Consider the following 21,351-nt stretch of genomic DNA (forward strand, 5'->3'; position numbering starts at 1 on the left):
GTCAATTCTATTCAAATATTTCAAAATATTTTCAAAATTGTTTAATTTAAATACATTCTTTTGACTATACCATTTAAAAATCAATGTTGATTAAAAGCCCTATGTATAGTTATTCGACAAGCAACACAACATCCAAATAACTGTAGTAGCTCTCACTTTGACTACCTAGGCATCAATCACTCAGGACACCAGACTTTATTTTTTTAATTAGTTTGCCATAGATGTCTGAAAATGTCTTCTTATTTTACATGGTCTGCACAGCCCCTAGCAAAGTTCCTTAGAAATTTTTAAAGATTAATAAGTGAATAGATTTTTACTCTTCCCATCTTTGGAAGAATCACAGGATCTGCTAGACAGGAATGACTACCTTTCTCTCTGTCTCTTTCTCTGTCTCCTCTGTCTCTCTCTCTCTCTCTGTCTCTCTCTCTTTAATGAAGCAGCTGCCCACTAAATTTGATCCCATATGGTCCTGTTTGAGAAAAGAAGGGGAAAATATTAAAATCAGTTCTTACTTATGAGAGGAAAATTATATGTAAACAATTGAAAGGTATTTTCCTACTTATAGCTGGCATCTCTACCAAGACCTTAATTGCCTGCTGGGCCTAAAGGGTTATGTGCTTTTTTTAAGCTACATGTACTCCTGGCCAAGGACTCTCTGGGACATGCTGTGAGTAGTTTCAGATCAACAGTAGCTCTTGCTATTTTAGTCTGTGTCAATACTTGAAGTTGTAATTAATTTGGATGATCCTAAAAATCATAATTATGACAGTTCTATTACTTGATAAGAATAACTTACCTTCAGTTTTGCCAAGAAAGTCATGGAGCATTTAGCAGAAGGGCAAAAAAGTCTATGTAGTGACAATGACTATCTCACATAGAAGCAGACTGCAGAAGCCTCGATAGGGCTTAAATTGTCCTTGTAAGTAATTTGTGGACTACTATGTGCTTACTAGATTAACTGTGTTCTGCACTTTAACTGTATTTTCTATCAGTAATAATGTATGCCACATTTATTTTTTCTTCTTAACTAAGAGTTCATTCATGGACGATATTTGTAGACAAAGCCATTTTTTGCTCTTGCATATATGTATAAATGATATGTGCAGCCACAAAATACAGTATTTCACTTTTGTTCTTGACTAAGCCACAGTAGAATCTAAGCCAAACTAGAATCATGTTAGATTTCTCTCTCTCTTGCTCCTGATTTTTTTCCTCTTTCAATTGTTTTATTTGTAGTGATTACATTTCCTAAAGGATTTTCTGATACTTTAAATTATAAAAAGAAAAATAATGTATATGCAAAATGGGAGAGGTTTGAGGAAATAATAGTAAACATCTAAGATGTTGAAGTTGGGCTTCTTTTTTGTATTTACTGGATGAAATTATGAACATTGAAAAGGAAAAAAGGTATTTTGCATGTGTAAACAATGATCTCTGAAACATTGATAAATTTTTATAAGATCTTTATAAAAATTAATCAAGAATTATACATTTGGTATGTGTCCCTATTAAGATGGTGGCAGCTTTTATAATAAATTGGTAGAAAAATGTTTATTTAGATTCATTTGAGTTATAAGTGCATAGTGAAAGGAAAGGAAATGTAATTTAGAGCCAGAAGTTCTAGATTTAAACATTAAGTGTAGTCTGTATCAGCAGTTTGACTTTTGATAAATTGCTTTCTTTGAGCTTCAGGTTCTTAATCTATTAAATGCAGGTAATAATAATAACAATAATTGACTCTAGAGTTGTAATGGGACCAAGTAAACACAGGAATATTAACGTGTATGTTTACATTTGTAAAAATACTTAGTAGATGATTAGTATTCTGCACTACAAAAATGGCTTCTTAATGGAGTTAAAGGAAAAATAAATGATCACATAAGTACAGAGGGAAAATATAATTTGTTTTTGCTTCTTTTCTGGTTTTTCATTATTAAATTTCTTCATGCTTAGTTTTAAAGTGTTGATAAGCAGGAATGCTACTTTATTGTGCCTTTAATAAGTAGGTAGTGGTTGTGAAGAGATAATGATGGTAGGATTTAAAGGACTGTGTTCTGTTTTCACCTATGGCTAACTCAGTGTGGCCAGATTGAAGCCCCTTTACTGCTCCAGAATTCTGATTGTTTCAACTATGAAATAGGAGCAGTTAGCTTAGAAAAGCTGATCACCCACATACAGGGCCCCTGACTCTCCTGAACCACAGAGAGGCAAGCTCTCCTCTGCCTAGGACCTGCCAGACTCTTGGAGGTCAGGCTTTCAATTGTTGGACACCAGAGCTGATCCTGGGTGTCCAGTGGCCCTGAATCACTTCCTCAGGGCTGTGGGACTTGGGAGAAAAGGAAAGTTACTTGCTGGCAGCATTCTGGCATGAAATATTTGCTCTACTACAGATGTGTCAGGCCCTGTGGATGACAGTACCCATTCTTCATATTTCACAGGATGCCTTTTGTTACTCCTTGTATATCCCCTTGATAAAACCTTTTAAATTAAAATTTGGCATGTTTTGGTGGTAACAATGCTATTCTAAAATGTACTTTTGAATTAGTTTCTCCAGAATACTTTTCCAGAGTACTCTCCAGACTATAAGCAGCCCTAGGTACAGGGGGCAGGTAGGGGAAGTGACAAAAATTTAAAAAAATGTTCTGGATTTAAGTTTTTAGTTGGCATTTTGGTTCTTACTTTCTAATACCTGCTATTTTTTAACAAATACTTAATTTAGATTTGTAAAGTGAGTAGAGTATGGTTTGCACCTAATGATATTAGTTATGATCTATTTTGGTTTTGTGGTATGTCCCATAAATGAGTGTCTTGAATATTCTTAAGAGAAAATTTAAAAGGGCATCCCATCATTAAAAATGTATCAGTGAATTTTTTTCAACAATTTCCTTTTTTAAAGAGTACAGTTCATACTGCTCAGTTTGATTTTACTTTCTCTAAATGTTCCATTTTTCTTTCCTTCCAATCCTATTGCTTTGTGTGTTTTCTTTCAAGCATACCTACAATAAAGCCATCTGTTGTCCAAGGGGTCATTTCTACATGAATCATGCTCTGTCAAAATCTTGAGGTTATAAACGTTCAGCTAATTGAGCAGTCTGACTAGCTGAATACTTGTAAGTGCTTTATAATATCTTTCAACACTTCAAAACCCTGACCCACTTAAACTCCAGAGTCCCACAGCAAATGGGACAAGTTATTCACATGAATTCTCACTGTGATAAAACTAAAAAAAGTTCATGAAATTTTCTCAGAATTTGAAATAAAGTGAATGTAATTCTACTTGTAAATATTTATTTTTGAGCTGTGTCTATATTATGCCACAGCAAGTGGTTGAGAAGTAAAAAAAACTTGGCCAGCCTGCCAATTGTTTTGACCACCCTGCATTAAAGAGCTAAATTAACTTTTTTTCTCCCTTGCCAACTTGATTGGGTGTTTTGGCATCATGGATACTTCTAGTTTCTAAGAAAGAAGTCTCTCTTTCTCTCTCTCTCTCTTTCCCCTTCCAATTACTTTCTTTTTCTTAAGAGTCTTCATAGAGATGAGACACTGGAAATGAATGCACAAATACATAAACACTTATACAACTTACATGAAAGCTCAAGCCACCCATCCCATGCCATTCTTAAGATTTCTGTGCATTCCTGGGGGACTTATATTCCTGTGGTCTCTTCTGGCTTCAAGTTTCGGATTTCACAGGATTCCAAGTCTCATTCCTGTATCAGATTCATTCTCTCTGCCCTGCATGAAATCAAGCATAGAACTCAGCCCTTTTCCTTCATTCCCTTAAAAAAGCAACTCTGCTCACAAAAAGAGTTTTTCTTATAGCGACTTTACTGAAAGTTTGGTGAAACTAAAAGCAGTTTACAGAACATAACACAATTTTCAATATTGGAGATTTCTGGACTTAAAGGTATGTTGGTGCCCACCTCACATGGACTAGACTCCCTCTTATCCTTTACAAGAGAATCTCACTTTCTCTAATGGAATCCAAACTCAGCTCTGAGTTGCCAAGGCACGTGTAAAAACTCACTAAGTGCATTTCTAAATATCTACTTCAGGACTTTCCCATTATCTGTCCTTTGCCAATCTCTTCAAGGGGTATAAGAAAATGTTACTACACTCTTGAGAAATATTTGTGCCCCAACACACACACACACACACACACACACACACACACACACACCACTGTCTCCATACTCACACCCCATAGAAAGCAGAAGTATGTATAGTCAATTTGGGTTTTAAGCAAAAATGTCCCTTGAAATACACTTATATTAAATATTTAAAAGCTTATAGTTATTTAGTGGACACTTTTGATTTATCATCTAAGCTGGCCCTGGCGTATACTTCTGACTTCATCCCATCTCATTCCACACTAGCCTTTCTGTTCCTCATTCCCACCGTGTAAACGCTGAACCTTCCTGTCTCTGTGTCTTGGCATGACCGATGGATTCTCAGAATGTGTTTCTTAGCCTGAATTTCTCCTTGTTAGAGGTGACTGTCCTATCTATAGCAACATCTTCTCATCCCTCAGCTACTTCACCCAATATTATGTATAAGAGTCAGTTTTATTTTTTTAAGGGAATGATCACACTCTGAGATTATCTTTAATTTGTATTGAAATATTCCCAATTCTCTGTTCCTGAGGACAGAGAATCCTTTTCTACATACTTCTGAATATCTCTAGAATCCAGAAATGTGGGTGATACTCTCTAAGCTATTATAAATTTTAAAATAAAAAAGTTTCTATTGTTAAGAAACAAAAGAGCAAAAATTTGTTTGACAATTTTAAACCAAAACACATTAAATCTGATATATTTTAAAGTACACGTCATATTATCTGTCCCATAATTGTTAATATTGATTGAATAATTATTATTATAACCAGGATTTCCTGATGTTAACTTGATGGCAAAGACCACCGTTTACTATGTTCATATTTAGAATGTAAATGTTCAGAATAAATAATATTAGCCCAGGAATTAAAACAGCCTAGCTAGAGATTAGCATCATGGAATCCTAACCCAATCTTCTAATTCAAAGTTTGTGGCAACTGTGACACAGAAAAACAAACTTGTACAATATTAATGGCAAATTCAAGTCTAGAGTCAGGTTTCTTAAATCTCAAATGACTAAATTCCGTCCTAAATTATGTCTTTAGTCCAAATTAAGAGTCATCAGTTACTTCATGTTTTCATTTATAGAATAAGCAGGTGAAATTGTGTGATATCACATCACTTGCAGTTCAATCATGCTCTTTCTCCCTTCTTTGTTCATCAGTTATTCCACAACTTTACTGGAAGTAATTTCCTTAAAGAAATTCTCATTCGTATTGTCAAGCTCCTACTCGATGATACCTGGAGTTTTCAATGACTTTTAATGTTTGTTATTCTGGGGGCACTGGTGGCGTCTGACTGGTAGCTAATGATACATAGCACAACAGAACTCGTAACTACTCAGTCCTTAGCAGATAAAGAGGAATGGTTGATCATTGGCATGTACCTCTTTGGAGTACTTACTGGGTATTGTGGAATAAGTCATATCCAATCAAACATAACGTAATAAGATCAATTATAATCAAACCAAAGTTAAAGTTATATTTAGTATAGAATAAAGTTAAAATCAAAGCAGTGTAGGATGACATTATAAGGACTTTTTGGCAATCAATGTATTTGATTTAGAATCAAATTGCCTTGTTCATCATGGGGAAAAATTTTCTCCCCTGTGTTTCCCCTGTTCTTAATTCGATTTGCATTTTGCCTTCAAACGGAGCTGATTATCTATAAACAGGTATAAGAATATCACAGACGAGAAAGACATTATATTCACTGGTTGAAAAGCCCTTGAATGAATCAGATTTAGTCTGATAGTGTAGAATCTCACAAAAAGTTACAAAAGTAGTTCAGTTTTCTATAGAATGGGGAAAACCTTTTTTTGAGAAAGAAATTGCATTTAAGTAAATCTTCTAAACTACTATGTTAATTTAGAAAGTTTAACTTTTCTAGGGTTTAGAATTTCTAAATACACTAAGGAATTTTTAAAAATTACATGTGCAATGTTCATGCCTAAAGAGGACTTTCCTAACACTTGTTATACCAGTGTGAGGAAATAAAGGTAATAACTTATCCTATACACAGAGATAATTCCCTAACTTGTGATTAGAATGGCTTTTTGCAGATCTTTGAACATTTGACTAAAATCAGCCTTGGCCTGACTGTTGGAAAGCCATAAAAGGTATAGACAAGAATAAATAGAATGGGATAAAATAATGGGACAAAAAATATGAAGTGTGTTTCAGAGGAAAATAGAACAATTGAAATTTACTGTGTTTATATTATGCAGTAATCAGTATTATCAAGGATCTATGGGCTCTCTGGAAATATTCATGGGGATCCATGAACTCTCAGAATTTCAATGTAAAATTTTAGTTGTATTTTTGGGGAGTCAAGAGATAGTCTATAGTTTTCATCGTATTTGTGATGGGATCCAAAAAAGGCTAAGGACACACCACTGGCTTAATAACAGAGTATTAAAGAATGCACATCATAATGATAGAAGATAGTTAATTAAATCAGAATCTCCCCTCTTCTCACCTTAAATTGTATTTGAAATTTTTCATTCCTATTTTCATATCAAGCTTAGGGATATCTGAAGTATAGAGGATAATTTAATGAGTGAAGACTCAGGGAAGAGCTTTAAGTAAAAAGGGAGAAAATAAGATGTAGTAGAAAAGGTAACAAAAACATGATTCAGCTAAATGACAAAGTAATAATGGTTTTACACACAAAAACTGTAATATACAGATAGGAAGCAACTGTTATTTATTCCTCTTACTTTTTTTTTCATTAGTAACAACAACTAATTTTTATTGAGAGCTTATTATCTGCTTTAGAAGTGCTCAGCACATTTCTTTTACAATTGAGTCTTTACAACAAACCAATGGGAAAAAAGAATTTTTATCTCCATTTTTCAGAAAAAGAAGCTATTAAATTATCTTGTTAGATCAGGAAGGATATTCAAGAAGAGATGGGACTTACTTGAATTATCAAAGATCAGTGTGTACATTTGGGGAATGATATGGAATTCAGGATGGAAAGAAAGAGGAACTGACAGAAAAGCAGGATAAGAAGCATAACAGCAAAGTGAGAATTAAGGCAGATATAAAGAAACTTCCCGAGAGAGTGTTAACCATAAGAAGAGATTGATGAGAAAGGCTTTGAAGTGTTGTCTTCTTGAAGTTTGCACTAGAAGAGAGTTATGTTGACCCTACATGATGGTTGAAGAATAAATTTTTTTTTCCCAAGCCTCTTCCAACTTTGACATTCCAAAAGGTAACTCTTAAGTAACCCTAAGCAAAATAAATATTCATAATTTATGAATAGGTCAATGGTAGACTTTCTTAAGAAGTCTCTTGTCTGTTGTTTTATAAGAAGCCCTATCAATTTGAGGGCAAGGAGACACAGAGAGAAAATGTTTTGACTGGGAACACTCTAAGGGAAAGATATGGTGACATTGCTGTCCCTCAAAACGGCAATAACCACTTTGAAAATATGAAATGAGCCTAAGGGTAGACTCAAAAATATATTAAAAATATAAAGCAGGGACTCAAACAAATACACCTATGTTCCTAGTAACATCACAATAGCCAAAGGTGGAAGCAGCTCCCCTGTCCATTGATGCCTGAATGGATAAACAAAATGTGGTGTATACAGACAATAGAATACAGCCCAGCCTCAAAAAGGAAGGAAATTCTGTCACATGCTACAATGTGGCTGAATCTTGAAGACATTACACTAAGTATAAGAAGCCTGTCCAAAAGGACAAATTGTGTATGATTCTACTCCTATGAGGTACATACAGTGGTCGAATTCATAGATACAGAAGGTAAAGTGGTGGTTGCAAGGGATTGTGGGGAGTGAATAATGGGGAGTTATTAATTGGTACAGAGTTTCAGTCTGGGCTGACAAAGTCCCTGAGATGGATGGTAAAGATGGTTGCAGAACCATGCGAATATAGTTAATGCCACTAAACTGTACACTTAACTGATTAAAAGGATAAATTTTATATTATGTATATTTTTATCACTATATATAGTGATATAAAGTATACATTTATAAATATAATAAATATAATATATGTATTATAAATATAAAAATATATTTGTATATTATACATATGAATATATTTCTAGCTAAATATATACATATATACAATAATTATATATTTTATATAGATAATAAATATCAGATTAATATCACTAAAATATGTTTATTACATATACAAAATATATAACATATGTGGTAAAAAGAATAGAACTTAAGTAAATTTGTTTGATATTTTTACTCTTCAGCTAGGGTAGATTTCTGGTCCTAGGCTTTAAATACAGATATGCAACTGAATTTCAGCCTGAAGAAGACTGGGTTAAAAATTATACATTTATAAAACATAGTAATTAATAAATTTACCTATGTTGGATTAATATAAAAGTTTTGCCTTAAATTTCTATGTGTTATATAGCTTCATTTAAATATACTTAAAATATTATATGATTAATATCATATATCTCTTGATTATTTATTGAGTATAGTCAACTTAGAATTTTATTATCCAGATTGAAAATGTTGTTTGACATGGTTGATGACTAGTGGCTTATGTGGTAGGAAAATATTTTACCAGGAACTCTTGACTAGTGGGCAGGCCAATAAGATGCATTATCAACACTTTAAAATGGTGGTATATTCACAGAGTGCACAGTCTAATAGATGGCTAACAATTTGACAAATATCATTTTTTAAAAATTAAATGCACTGGAATGTCTCTATAATGTTTTCCAGAAATCTAGGATTTTTTTTTCAGTGATATATGATCCTTTTGGGCCCTTAGCCAGACCTTTAAAAAATGAACATTAGCTGCAGGAAAATGTTAAATGAAGGCATATTGTGATGAATTTCACTGTCTAGTATTTATTTTAAAGGGTTTAACCTAATATACAATACAGTAAAACTTTGCTTTCTCATACATTATGTATTAAAAAATTTAGTCCCTTAGAAAACATTACCAGTGAGTTACAGGGAACAACAAATTCATATATACTTAGAGCTAGGATTTTTTTCAGTATAGTTTATTTTTTCATAGCTGTTCTGAATGGATATTTTAAACTTAAATGAGTTTCATTTCTCCAAAAATAAAGCATCTTTAGAGAAGAAGTTTTTAAGGAACAGATGAAATTTCATTACCATGTATGTGGTTACACCTTGTCAGAATTTAGGCCCTAAATTTCACTGTGATATTGATATTTGCACACATTGAAAGTGACATTATTTGGCAAAAGAACAAGTACCTAGTTTGAGTTAGTGGTGCACATGGTGGTGACTAACCACGTACTACAAGGTTAAAACAATTTTTAAAATCACTTGTTAATGTGATAAGACCAGGCTCAGGTTTTCCCTAACCTCATTTTCAATTGGCCTTTTTGTTCAGCCAATAGGTGAAAAAAAGTTTGCAATTGGCAGATAAATTCTTTACTCAAAGGGAAAGGACACAAGGGTAAAGTATTAATGGGAACAGCTGACTGATACCTTTGTGGACATTAATCCCTGCTTTTAAAATTGAGTTGTGCTTCTACTATAACTGTAAGTAGATTGACTCCAAATCAAGGATTCCATTTACATGAATAAACTAACTGGATTGATCTTGTTTAACTCTATTTCTGGAAGAATTCTGTTCTGTAGAGTAATTTATTGAGTAGAAAGTGATCTTGGAATTTCTCTCCATTTTGTCTATTACTCCTCCTCTTTCAGCCTATCACTTCACATAAATGGAACATGCCAAGCTAAACTAATTCTACCAAATGCTTAGACTTACCCCTCCTAATTCCAAACCGTTTTCAGCATTCATAAAACAAACCCCAAACACATTAGCAGTCACTCCCCATCACTTGTCTCCTCAGCCACTGGAAACCACTAATATACTTCCTGTCTCTATAGATTTGCCTGTTCCAGAAATTTCTTATACATTGAACCATACAGTATGTGGTCCTTTGCGACTGGATCCTTTCATTTAGCATAATGTTTTCAAGGTTTAGCCATGTCATAGCATGTATTAATTGGTACTTCATTACTTTTTATTGCTAAATAATATTCCATTGTATGGATGTATCATATTATTTATCTAGTAATGAGTTGATGGGCATTTAGGCTGTTTCCATTTTGCAACTCTTATGACTGTTCTTGCTATCAACATTCGTGTACTAGTTTTGTGTGGACATATATTTTTATTTCTCTTTGATATATACCTAGATGTGGCACTGCTGGGTCATATGGTAATGCTATGCTTATAGTTGAAGGACTACCAGACTGTTTTTCAAAGAAGCGACACCATTTTACATTTGCACTATAGTATTGAGGGTCACAGTTTTTATATATTCTCACAAGCACTTTTGATGATAGACATTCTCATGGTTGTGTAGTAGTATTTCACTGAGGTTTTGATTTGCATTTTTCTGATAGCAAATAATGGTAGCATCTTTTCATGTGCTTTTATCCTCTTTAGAGAACTATCTATTCAGATACTTTGCACATTTCCAATTGTTTTTTTTTTTTCTTACTAAGTTGTAATCATTATTTATATATTCTAGATATAAGGTACATATCAGATATATGATTTGCAAAAAGTTTTCTCCCACTTTTGTAGTTTGTTCACTTTTTCGATTGGTTTTTTTGAAGCCCTTGTTTTTAATTTTGATGATATCCAGTTTATCTTTGGTTGTTCTTGCTATTACTCATTCATTTGGTATCATATATAAGAAATAATTGAAAAATCAGTTGTCATCAAGATTTACAGTTTTTTCCTAAGTGTTTTATAGTTTTAGCTTACAGTTTGATCTTTCATCCATTGTGGGGTAATTTTTGTACATGGTGTGAGTTAGGGGTACAACTTTTTTTGCACTGAATTTCGAGTTATCTCAGTAACATTTGTCGAACAGACTATTCTCCCCCTCATTGAAGTGTTTCAGCATCTTTTTTGACCTTAATGTAAGGGTTTGCTTCCAAACTCTCAGTTCTATTCCATTGATCTTTATGTCTAACCTTGTGCCAGTACTGTACTATCTTAATTACTATAGCTTCATAGTAGGTTTTCAAATAAAGAAGTGCGAGTTTGCCAACTTCTTTTTTTATTGTTTTGGCTATCTGGATCAATTGAACTTCCACAGGAATTTTAACATCAGTATATCAATTTATGCAAACAAAAGCTACAATTTTGACAGGGATTATGCTGAATGTATAATATCAAATTGGAGGGTATTGCTATCTTTAGAATATTAAGTCTCTCCATTCATGGATGTCTTTTCATTTATGTAAGTCTTTAATTTTTTTCAATAATGTTTCATGGCTTTCAGATAAGTTTGGGGATTTTTGTTGAATTTATTCCTAAATATTTTTGAATGTTATTGTAAGTGAAATCGTTTTCTTGATTTCATTTTCAATTTGCTTATTGCCACTACATAGAAATATAATTGGTTTTTGTATATTGATCTTGTATATAGCCTTGCCGGTGCAGGCTTGCCGAAGTTATTAATTCTCATAGTTTTTAGTAGATTTCTTAGGATTCTCTATATGCAAAGTCATGCTATTTTCAAGTAGAAATAGATATACTATGCCTTATTATTATTATCAGCAAAAAGGACTAACTTCCTAACAATGTGCACAGGTCCTACCTTTCCTGGCATAAGTGTCAATCTCTAGTTCTTTTCCTGCTGCTTTTCTCCTGATCTCTATTATCTGGGCAGACTGAATTTATTTGAGTTTTTTGAAAGTGCAGTACAATTAATCCTCATTATTGACAGATTCTGTGTTTGTAAATTTGCTTAATGGCTGACATTTATTTGTAATTCAGGAGTCACTTCTCCTGGTGCTTTCAGAGTCATTCACCAACATGCTCAGAGCAGTGAAAAATATGAGTCACCTGAAGTACATGTTTCCAGCTGTGGATGAAAGAGACAATGTTCTGCCTTCTTGTTTCAGCTCTCCTACTGTGAACAAGTGTCCTTTGTGTGGTCTATTTGGCATGACTTTTTTGCAAGTTTGTGGTTTTTGTTAGTGATTTTGCTATTTAAAATGATTCCCAAGCATAGTGCTGAAATGTTGCGTATCATTCCTGATAATGGTTTGGCTGTTTCCCCACCCAAATCTCATCTTGAAATGTAGTTCCCATAATCCCCACATATCACGGGTGGGGGACCCAGTAGGAGGTAATTGAATCATGGGAGCAGTTACCCTTATGCTGCTGTTCCCCTTACGCTGCTGTTCTTATGAAAGTGAGTTCTCACCATATCTGATGGTTTTATAAGGGACTTTCCCCATTTGCTTGGCACTTCTCTACCTGTCACCATGTAATGGAGGATGTGTTTGCTTCCCCTTCCATCATGATTGTAAGTTTCCTGAGGCCTCCCCAGCCCTGAAGAACTGTGAGTCAATTAAAACTCTTTCTTTTGTAAATTACACTGTCTAGGGTATATCTTTGTTAGTAGCCTGAAAACAGACTAATACAATTCCTAAGAGCAAGAACACTGTGATGCACCTTATGTAGGAAATACTTGTGTTAGCTTTATTTAGACATGAGTTATAGTGCTGTTGTCTGAGTTCAATGTTAATGAATCAACTGTATAGTAAAGTGTCTTTAAACAGGAACATGTATCAACTAAAGTTATGTATTGTTTGGTTAATGAAATATTGTGACCAGAGACTTGTAGGAGCCTACTCCTATGTTTTCCTTAGGGGCAATGATTCAGTATTTGCTAATACAGTGCTGAAGGGGACTTTTTAGAACATAACTACAGTACTACAAAAACAAGAATCTTCTATAAGTAAAATGATAATAATGACAATAGAAAGATAGCAAAAATTTACTGAGTGTCCACCATGGACCAGGAATTATGTAAACAATTTATAGGCACTATGTTGTTTAATTCCCATTATTTTATTTAACTCATGAGGCCGATATTATTATTAACCCGATCTCTTAGATAACGTTAATGTTAACACATAACACAAAAATGTCATTAGAGAGAATTACAGTATCTGACCGACACTGTAATTATTCATTATCTATAAGCCTTCTGTGATTTGTGATGGGGAAGATGAGGGTTACATAGGGAGGAGGATTATGACTATCCTCAAAAGGAAAATGCCCTGATGGCCAATTTAAAAAAGCCAGAACAAATAAATACATAATTTTCAAAGCATAATTTTATATTTCACTTAGAATTCTATCTCAGAACTCTGTTAACTGCAATTGCAGATACCTACATAGAGCTTCCTATTGAGTTGGGGAAGGGAGAGGTGGGAGCCAGGTTAGCCCAGAAAAAATAGGACAGCCCTTTCCTAAGAGATATGAAGCCCTCAAACAAACATCAATTGATGGGACTTCACTTCTTAAATTCAGAACAGCCTGTTGATTTAAAGATATATGTTTCAATTTCAAATTATAAGGAGGTAAGTATCTTCTTTAAATATTGAGGGAAACTGGCTATAGGAAGGAGTGAAAAAGGAATCACAGTATTAAATCTCCATTACGAGATTAAGCAACATTTTTGCTGAAAGACAAAAGAAAAGAAGTGGTGCCAAGAGGAACCAAGCACTCAGAAAGAAAAGAAGTTGAATAGCTCTAGTTAACTTGACTTTGCAGATGTTGGTTTGAGGCCATCTCTGCTATTCTTGACTCAAAGAAAGAAAGGAATCCACTGAGATTAAAAACTACTGTGGAAACTGCTGTCTTTGTTGGTAACAGGTCTCCCAAAAAGAGATGAAAACAAATGACTTCTCTATTGTATATTCTTTCTGTAGAAATAGACAAAAATAAACAATATAAGAGTTTCCTTATAAGACCTCAATACTCAGATCTAATACTGTTGAATGTACAGAAAGAAGCAAACATTTTAAACTGATACTACAAACATATTCAACAGAATTTAAAGTCCTGGATATTTTATATTACTATAATTTATTTCTCAATTCTCTGCCATATTTTTTAACTCATCAGAAGGATTTCTAAAAAACGCATTCTAGTTTAGGTGCCCGCCATTTCTTTTATTTAAAATTTTATAATTTATATTTTAATTTCAAATGTTTTGAGGCATTCATGGCTGGGACTGTTTCTACAGTTCATACTGCCATAGGTTTGAAGAGAAGTACCTAATAGTGATATATGACAGGGATTCATCAATTATTTATGAAACAAGTGAACAAATGAGTGAATTAATGAATGAATTAGTATAGGAAATGGTTTTCCTTAAACAAAATTAATTCTTCTCTGAATAATGTTAATTAATTAAATCTCTTGTATTTAGTACTGGAACTATGTTGAGTTGCATTGAGTTTATGTTGACTAAAATGTTATAGTCTTGTTGGTAACACTTCACTGTATAGAATCTCTATAGAATGAATGTTCTACATGAATGTATACCCACTATCTTCCCTTCTCAGCTCCTCTCCTGGTGAATTATTTTTGTTTTGTTTTATTTTTTAAGACAGGGAAGGTCTTGTTCTGTCACCCAGGGTCATACAATGACACAGTTGTAGCTCACTGAAGCCTCGATCTCCTGGCCTGAGACAATCCTCTCACTTCAGCCTCCTGAGTATCTGAGACTATAAGTGCCACTACTGTCACCAGCAAATTTATTTTTAATTTAGTTTTTGTAGAGACAGGGTCTCACTATGTTGCCCGGGCTGGTCTCAAACTCCTGGCCTCAAGTGATCCTACCACCTCAGCCTCCCAAAGTGCTGGGATTTTAGGCCTGAGTCTCCATGCCCGGCCTCCTAGTAAATTGTTAATAAAGAAGTAACAATTCTTTATGAAGACCTACACCACATAACTAGCAAGGAGAGCAAGATATCATTCTGGATTATTAGAAAGAGTTTAATTAAACTCTATGAAACTTGGAATGACATCAAATTTATTTTGAGCTAAGTTTAGCTCTGGGTAAATTGTAAACAAAGGGAAGTTTATTTTTAATGTTTACCCTCCGAATTTTCATTTTATATCCCAGAATCTCTTGCTTCTATTACCTGCTTGCAAAGTTGCCTTGATCCAGGCCCTTTAAAGGATCCACGATCTACCTCCTAGAGGCAACTATATCTACAATAGCTCTTCATCTGGGCCTAATGTGAGCTGCCCTGTGCTCAAAACTCTTTCAGATTCCCTAGCATCTTCCCATCTATATCAAAACTTTCTTCTGAGTTTCATAGTGTCAAGACCCCACTCTCTGCTTTTCAAGGGGATTGCTAACTAGTCTGATAAACTCAGCCTCATTTATGTAATATTCAGATTAATACATTTTGAAAGAAGTCTTCCCTTACCCCACTGTAAAAATAATTTTATTGAATAATAGCATAGAGTCAGAAAAAACGAATGAGTCATAAGTATATGATTCAATGAAGGTGAACACATGCAAATAACCAGTACCCAGACTGAGGAACAGAACAAATGCCCTTTTCTAAGCACTATTGCCCCAAATGTACGTATTATTCTAACTTCCCACAGCATATTGTCCATTTTTGTACTTTACTTGAATTGAATCATATATATATATATATATACACACACATATATATGTGTGTGTGTGTGTATATATATATATACATATACACATACATATATATATGATGAGATAGATATACTCTTTTGTGCCTGCCTTCTTTTAACATTATGCTGGTGAGATTTCTTTATATTGTTTCATGTATTTGTGAGGCATTCTCATTGTAAATATAGCATTCCATTGTGTGAAGATGCCACAATTTAATTTATTCATTTTATTGTTAATTGGCATTTGTGTAGTTTTCTGTTTGAGGGTATTATAAACAATGCCATGAATATTTTTCACATGTTTTATTTGTTTGTTTTGTGTGTGTGTTTTGGTGAACTTAACATTGTATTTCTGGTGAATATATACCTCGGAGTGGAACTGTCAGTTCATAGAGTACACATATTTTCAGCTTTTGTAAATACTTTGAGAAACATTCAAAGTTTTCCAATCTGGTTAACCAATATATACTCCCTGTAGCAGAATGTTAGTGTGTCTGTTTTTCCAAATCCTCTCCAACACTTGTTATTTTTTGCCTTTTCTTTTTAGTTGTTTTTGTGTATATAATGTCTCACATAATTGTAATTTGCTAATTGTTATCACACCAACAGCAGTGAAATTGAGCATTTTTCATGTGGTTATTGGTTTTCGATGTACCTCCTTTTGTGAAGTGCCTATTGAAGACTTTTGTCTATTTTTCTATCATTGCCTTTTTCTGGCTAATTTATAGATATAATTATATTTAAGAAAGGAAATTTAGTAGTGGGAGCATGATGGTAAGCAAGATGTATAGAGCCTGGGAAAGGAAAGATGTCTAGGCATAGTGTTGTTTCTATTTCTAGGTACTTTCCTGTGTCTCAGCCTTACTATGTACTTTCAGGTAACACAGGAGCTTAACTCCTGTCTTCAGCCACATACATCATTTGGACCAATATCCTGCCTTAGAACTGACATTTAGCATCCCAGTTGCACAATTGTGTTTTTTTTTTTTATCTTGAATTGGGCACATACATCATTTGGACCAATATCCTGCCTTAGAACTGACATTTAGCATCCCTGTTGCACATTTATGTTTTTTTTTTTNATCTTAAATTGGGCCTGAGAAAAATCTGATTTGAAGTCAAGATTCTGCTGAGTTGGCATCAAATATCAAAATCCAAGTGGAAAAAAATTGCAGAGAACTAGAACAAGTGAGGGTAGAGTGGAATAAACATCCCAGCCCTAGCTGTCATGTCTCTTGGCCACGGATACCGCTATGGTAATGTTATCCTATGTGAGTGGTCACAGTAACCAAAAGCACAGCCTCACTGAAAGACATCCAGAGGAATGAAGTCGCCCACAGCACTTGGACCAGCTGGAGAAATATTCCCAGCAGTGCTCCTCCAAAACGAAGGCAAGCAGCAATGCAGAGAATAACAATGATGCCAAACTATCAATACTGTCAGCTGTATTTTCCGTTTTTCTAAAACTTCTTAGTCATGGGCCTACTATAGCTTCCTAGGTTGAAAGCCAATTTTTAACTCAATTTGCCTAATAGTTACCCCATTATTCAAATGCTTGGAAAGGTGCTGCAGGAATGCTGAATAGTGATCATCGCAGTTCATTCTGATTTAATATAACCCCAGATTCCGGGTCTTTATGCCTATGTATTTTTTACATAGTACCATCAATTTCGTGGCAATGAATTCTCTTTGGTTTTGGTTTTTGTCTGTTTTTCTGTTCTCTAATAGTGTGAGCCCACCACCACTCAAGCACAGTGAGCCATCCGCAAGTTGTTTAACATTTCATCCCCAGAGTCTCACGGACCTGGATTTGAAGTTACGCTATGTTTCCTACTTAGCAAAGTGAGTTGACTGAGTAACTGAACCTACCTAACCCTTAGTTTCTTCACCTGTAAGATGGGTTAAGAATAGTATCTATCTTTTAGAGTTGTCAGGTTTAAAAGAGATTAACCATATAACACATGGAGTGAGCACAGAATAAAGTTGACTAATATTGCTGCATACTTTACTACATACAAATTACAACATACAGCTTTAACACATGGCGTTTATCTGTAGAACTTTGCTAGAATTTTGGTAATATTCTTCTACTTGTTCTTTAGCCATTGATCTTTTTAGAATCACAGTTTAGGAAAAGTAACTTTTTATCTCTACATTAGATTTAGAGAAATCAATAAGTCGACCTGTGTATCCTAATTAATAGGTGAGCAGAATTAATAAAAAAACTGCCTCACACAAATTCCCAAGTGGCGTAAATGTAAATGAAATTCTTTAAGTACTCAAAGCATCAGAGGCAACGTTTTACCAAAAATACCCAAGATGAAAACATAAGCCAGCAATGGACTCTAAACACAACAGGGTCTTGACTAAATATATGTATTTTTATCCTCATATTTCACTTTCCTTCCCTGGGGTTCTAGGTTCTCCTGCTGATTCTTCCTGGTTTACATTTATCTTCACCATAACACTTCTCCCAGCTTTATCCTTTCCAGGTCAAACACTGTATTTCCCTACTTCATGTCTTTATTGTGTGATACATTTTTAAAATGTGGCCCACTTTGCTTTCAAGTCGGAAAGAGTTAGCTTTAAAAGATAATGGAACCACCTGTCAAAAGATATGTTCACGTGAATAAGAAAATCTTGATGTGACTCAAAGAAACCAATTCTGAATGGTGAGATTTGGAGAATCCTTTACAGAACTGCAAGTGAGACCATTGGAGGAAAATGCATTTTCATAACAAATCAAATCATTCAACCTATCAACAACTATACAGCCAACGGCAATACTAGTTCTAATTAAACATATCCACTTGCACATACACACACACACACACACACACACACACACACACACACACTGCTATTTTGTGTGAGTTCATTGAAATGCTAATACTTTTTCACTACCTGTAATTTTGTCTGCTAACATGACTCCCATCTCACCCTCCCCCTATGTCTTGAAAGTTGTTACAGAACACCATCTGAAAGACAGCCATATTCGCACACCCATGATAAGCTGGACCTGAAAAGTAATTATCCTGGATTAGCACAGGACCTCTCTGATGCTAAATTAGCAGCCAGATCCAGGCATGCAGTTGCTTCCTGACCCTCAGTTACACTTCACAGAAAACCTGAAGAAATCTGAGTAGAGCAGTCCTTATGCTATTGGTTTAATTTACTTACCATTTATAGCCCTGGCCTCAGTTGGGAAACAGATTTATTTAGTCACTAGAAATTGATCCAACCTAGGTACATATTAGGCCACAATTAAATGCTTATTCATTGGTTGGCAAACAAGCAACTTTAAAAGGGGAGAAGGGGAAAATTAACACTGATGCTGGAGTAGGTCTTAGTGATAAGTCACTGAACTGGGTCCCCTTTCTCTGCATATCAGGAAACTGAACACACAGAGATTAAATGACAAAAAAGTGGTGACAGAAGTGAACCTTATACCCAGAATTCTAGTGTAGTGCTCCTTTTATTGTGATTTCTGGTCCGTGTGTCAAAGGGAAAATACTAGGGCAAAAGACACAGTTCAATGCTAGAGCTATGAAATGTCATCACAAATCATTAGGAAGAACTGCATAGCTCACTGATAGATACATATCTTAAAATACATGCCACTTTTCTGACTCTGTGGCTGGATAATGTTTATAATAGTCTCTACTCTTACAGAGTTTCCATTTATCTTTGTGGTTCTATTTACATCTATGTATCTCTATTTAAATAATGAATCACAAATTTATTTGTTTCACAGGTGGCTTATGATTGGATGATGAGATAAATCTAAATATGACATAGTGGCAGATAACCATAGAACAGTCAACTGTAAAACAGTCTTCACCCCCAGAGTCACTTTGCTCTTTATGTATACCAGTAATGCAACAACAACAACAACAAAATGTTTGGAACAAAAGTTTCTCCATGATCTACATGGAGAATGGAAGAAGCTGTCTAATGTCATTATAGAGAATTCTAAGAGTGAGAAAATTGAGGGAATAAAACATAAAGTGAATTATCTGGTGTTAACACAAGGCTATTTATACTAAAGTAGTAGTTAAAGAACTGGAAAGCTTGGGAACGTGGTGGAACTAACTTTGTATCAAACATTGAAGTCAACCAATTTACATATTATTTCGTCTTTCATGTTCTTTATTTTGCTTTTTTGTGAAGCAGCAATTCATTGCCTGATGCCAGCATATTGCACTTAGTTTAGCACTGTTAACTGCATTAAGCTTAGTTTAGATCTTAGTTTAGCACTTAGATCTGCTCACTGATTTAGAATCCGTGGACTTTGATATTACGTTACTTTCCATTTGATTCAAAGGTGCTAAAATTCTGCTATAAATCACTAAAATTCAATTAAAACCTGAAGTATCTAAGCCTACTAGTAGGAAACAAAATGGAAGTATTAAAATCACAGAGAGAAAATAGCCCAGTTTTCCTCTTGCACCCTTTAGAGAGTAAGTGAATCACTCCTAACCTACTCTCTTATAAATCAGACAACTCAGAGGACCAAGAGGCATTAGTGTTGCCTCTTCTGGGGAGGTTCACATTTTCCAGTGAACACATGAGTGATCAGCCACAATTAGGCACAGATGGAATTCCCAAGGCATATGGTTCCTGATGTACCTAACCAGCTCATCTTTTGCCCTTGTCCCCAGTATGCTACCATTCAATGTGACTGTATCAAAACTGAAGATGGTTAGAAATGAAATGGAGAAAGTCAAAACAGGCTGCTTCCAAGTGAGAGTGACCCAAAGCATGGAAATTATGGGTATGAGAAAAATGTTTTCTTGGTTTATTTGATTAACACTTCACTGAAAAGAATTTTCCTTTGAGGTTTTTTATTCTGGGTAGTTTTTAATGTAACTGGTTTAAGTGATACTTTAATATATCTTAAATCTGCCACTAACTATAAAATTTTCATGTTCAGTCCAATTGACTTCAAAGTTATCCAAAATGCTTATTCCCAAGTGACACCTATCAGTATCCAGCTGTGTTCCTGATGGAGACTGACATCTGAAACCAACAATTAAAATTACCCAATGCCAGGACTCTTTAAAGACTAAAGGGCTTTACAGTACATATCAAAGCAGCTCATAACCAACTTGTACCATTATTGCTTCTATAAGTGTGCTGGGAGAATTAATTTCTTGACACTCACTTAGTGTTACAGAAATAATAAATTGCAGAGCCAAAAGGTCATTCTTTGCCAAATCAGTACATTTAAAGTAGTAAATTTCAATGAAAATTTAAAAGCATCATTAAATATTTGAATATTTTGTATGTATTATGTAATCATCCTGACCTCTTCTCTCATCTATGTGACATCAATTAGAAGTTATTTAAAACTTTAGTGGCAGTAGCATAAAAGCCAATCCTTTTATGAATGCTGAGCCCTTAATAACTTTCACTTTGTACACACACACACACACAGAGAGAGAGAGAGAGAGAGAGAGAGAAGGAGGGAGTGAGGGAGAGAAAGAGAGAGAGAAAGAACCACACCCTCCCTTCCTCAAGAAACACTGCCTTTCAGATTAAGGCATACCAGAGCAATTCTGTGGTTCCATGATATAGAACTCTCAAAAGGTATACAATCATGACTGCCCCAAAACACAGGAGAGGTGGCTTTTGGGAAACGTAAGAAAGTATGAATAGTATCAAGTTCTAAATCTGAGATTGAATTAATTTATTTATGTAACATTTACCTGTTTCTTACAAATATATATATTTTGGTACCTACTATGTACCAGGTCGTGAACTACTGCTAAA

The 21,351-nt window shown here is 34.4% G+C and overlaps 1 long non-coding RNA gene across 2 annotated transcripts; it reads left to right on the plus strand.

The window, feature by feature from the left end:
* Positions 1–637: 637 nt before the first annotated feature.
* LOC119467220 lies at positions 638–19,652 on the plus strand. Of its 2 annotated transcripts, none has more exons than XR_005195759.1 (3): positions 638–667; positions 3,823–3,907; positions 19,334–19,652. It is a non-coding gene; the product is annotated as an uncharacterized LOC119467220 (long non-coding RNA). The 2 variants fall into 2 exon arrangements; XR_005195760.1 differs by lacking the exon at positions 19,334–19,652 and adding an exon at positions 6,971–7,122.
* Positions 19,653–21,351: the final 1,699 nt, after the last annotated feature.

The sequence above is a fragment of the Cebus imitator genome, unplaced genomic scaffold, assembly GCF_001604975.1.
Source record: "Cebus imitator isolate Cc_AM_T3 unplaced genomic scaffold, Cebus_imitator-1.0 Scaffold267, whole genome shotgun sequence".
Classification (NCBI taxonomy): Eukaryota; Metazoa; Chordata; class Mammalia; order Primates; family Cebidae; genus Cebus; species Cebus imitator.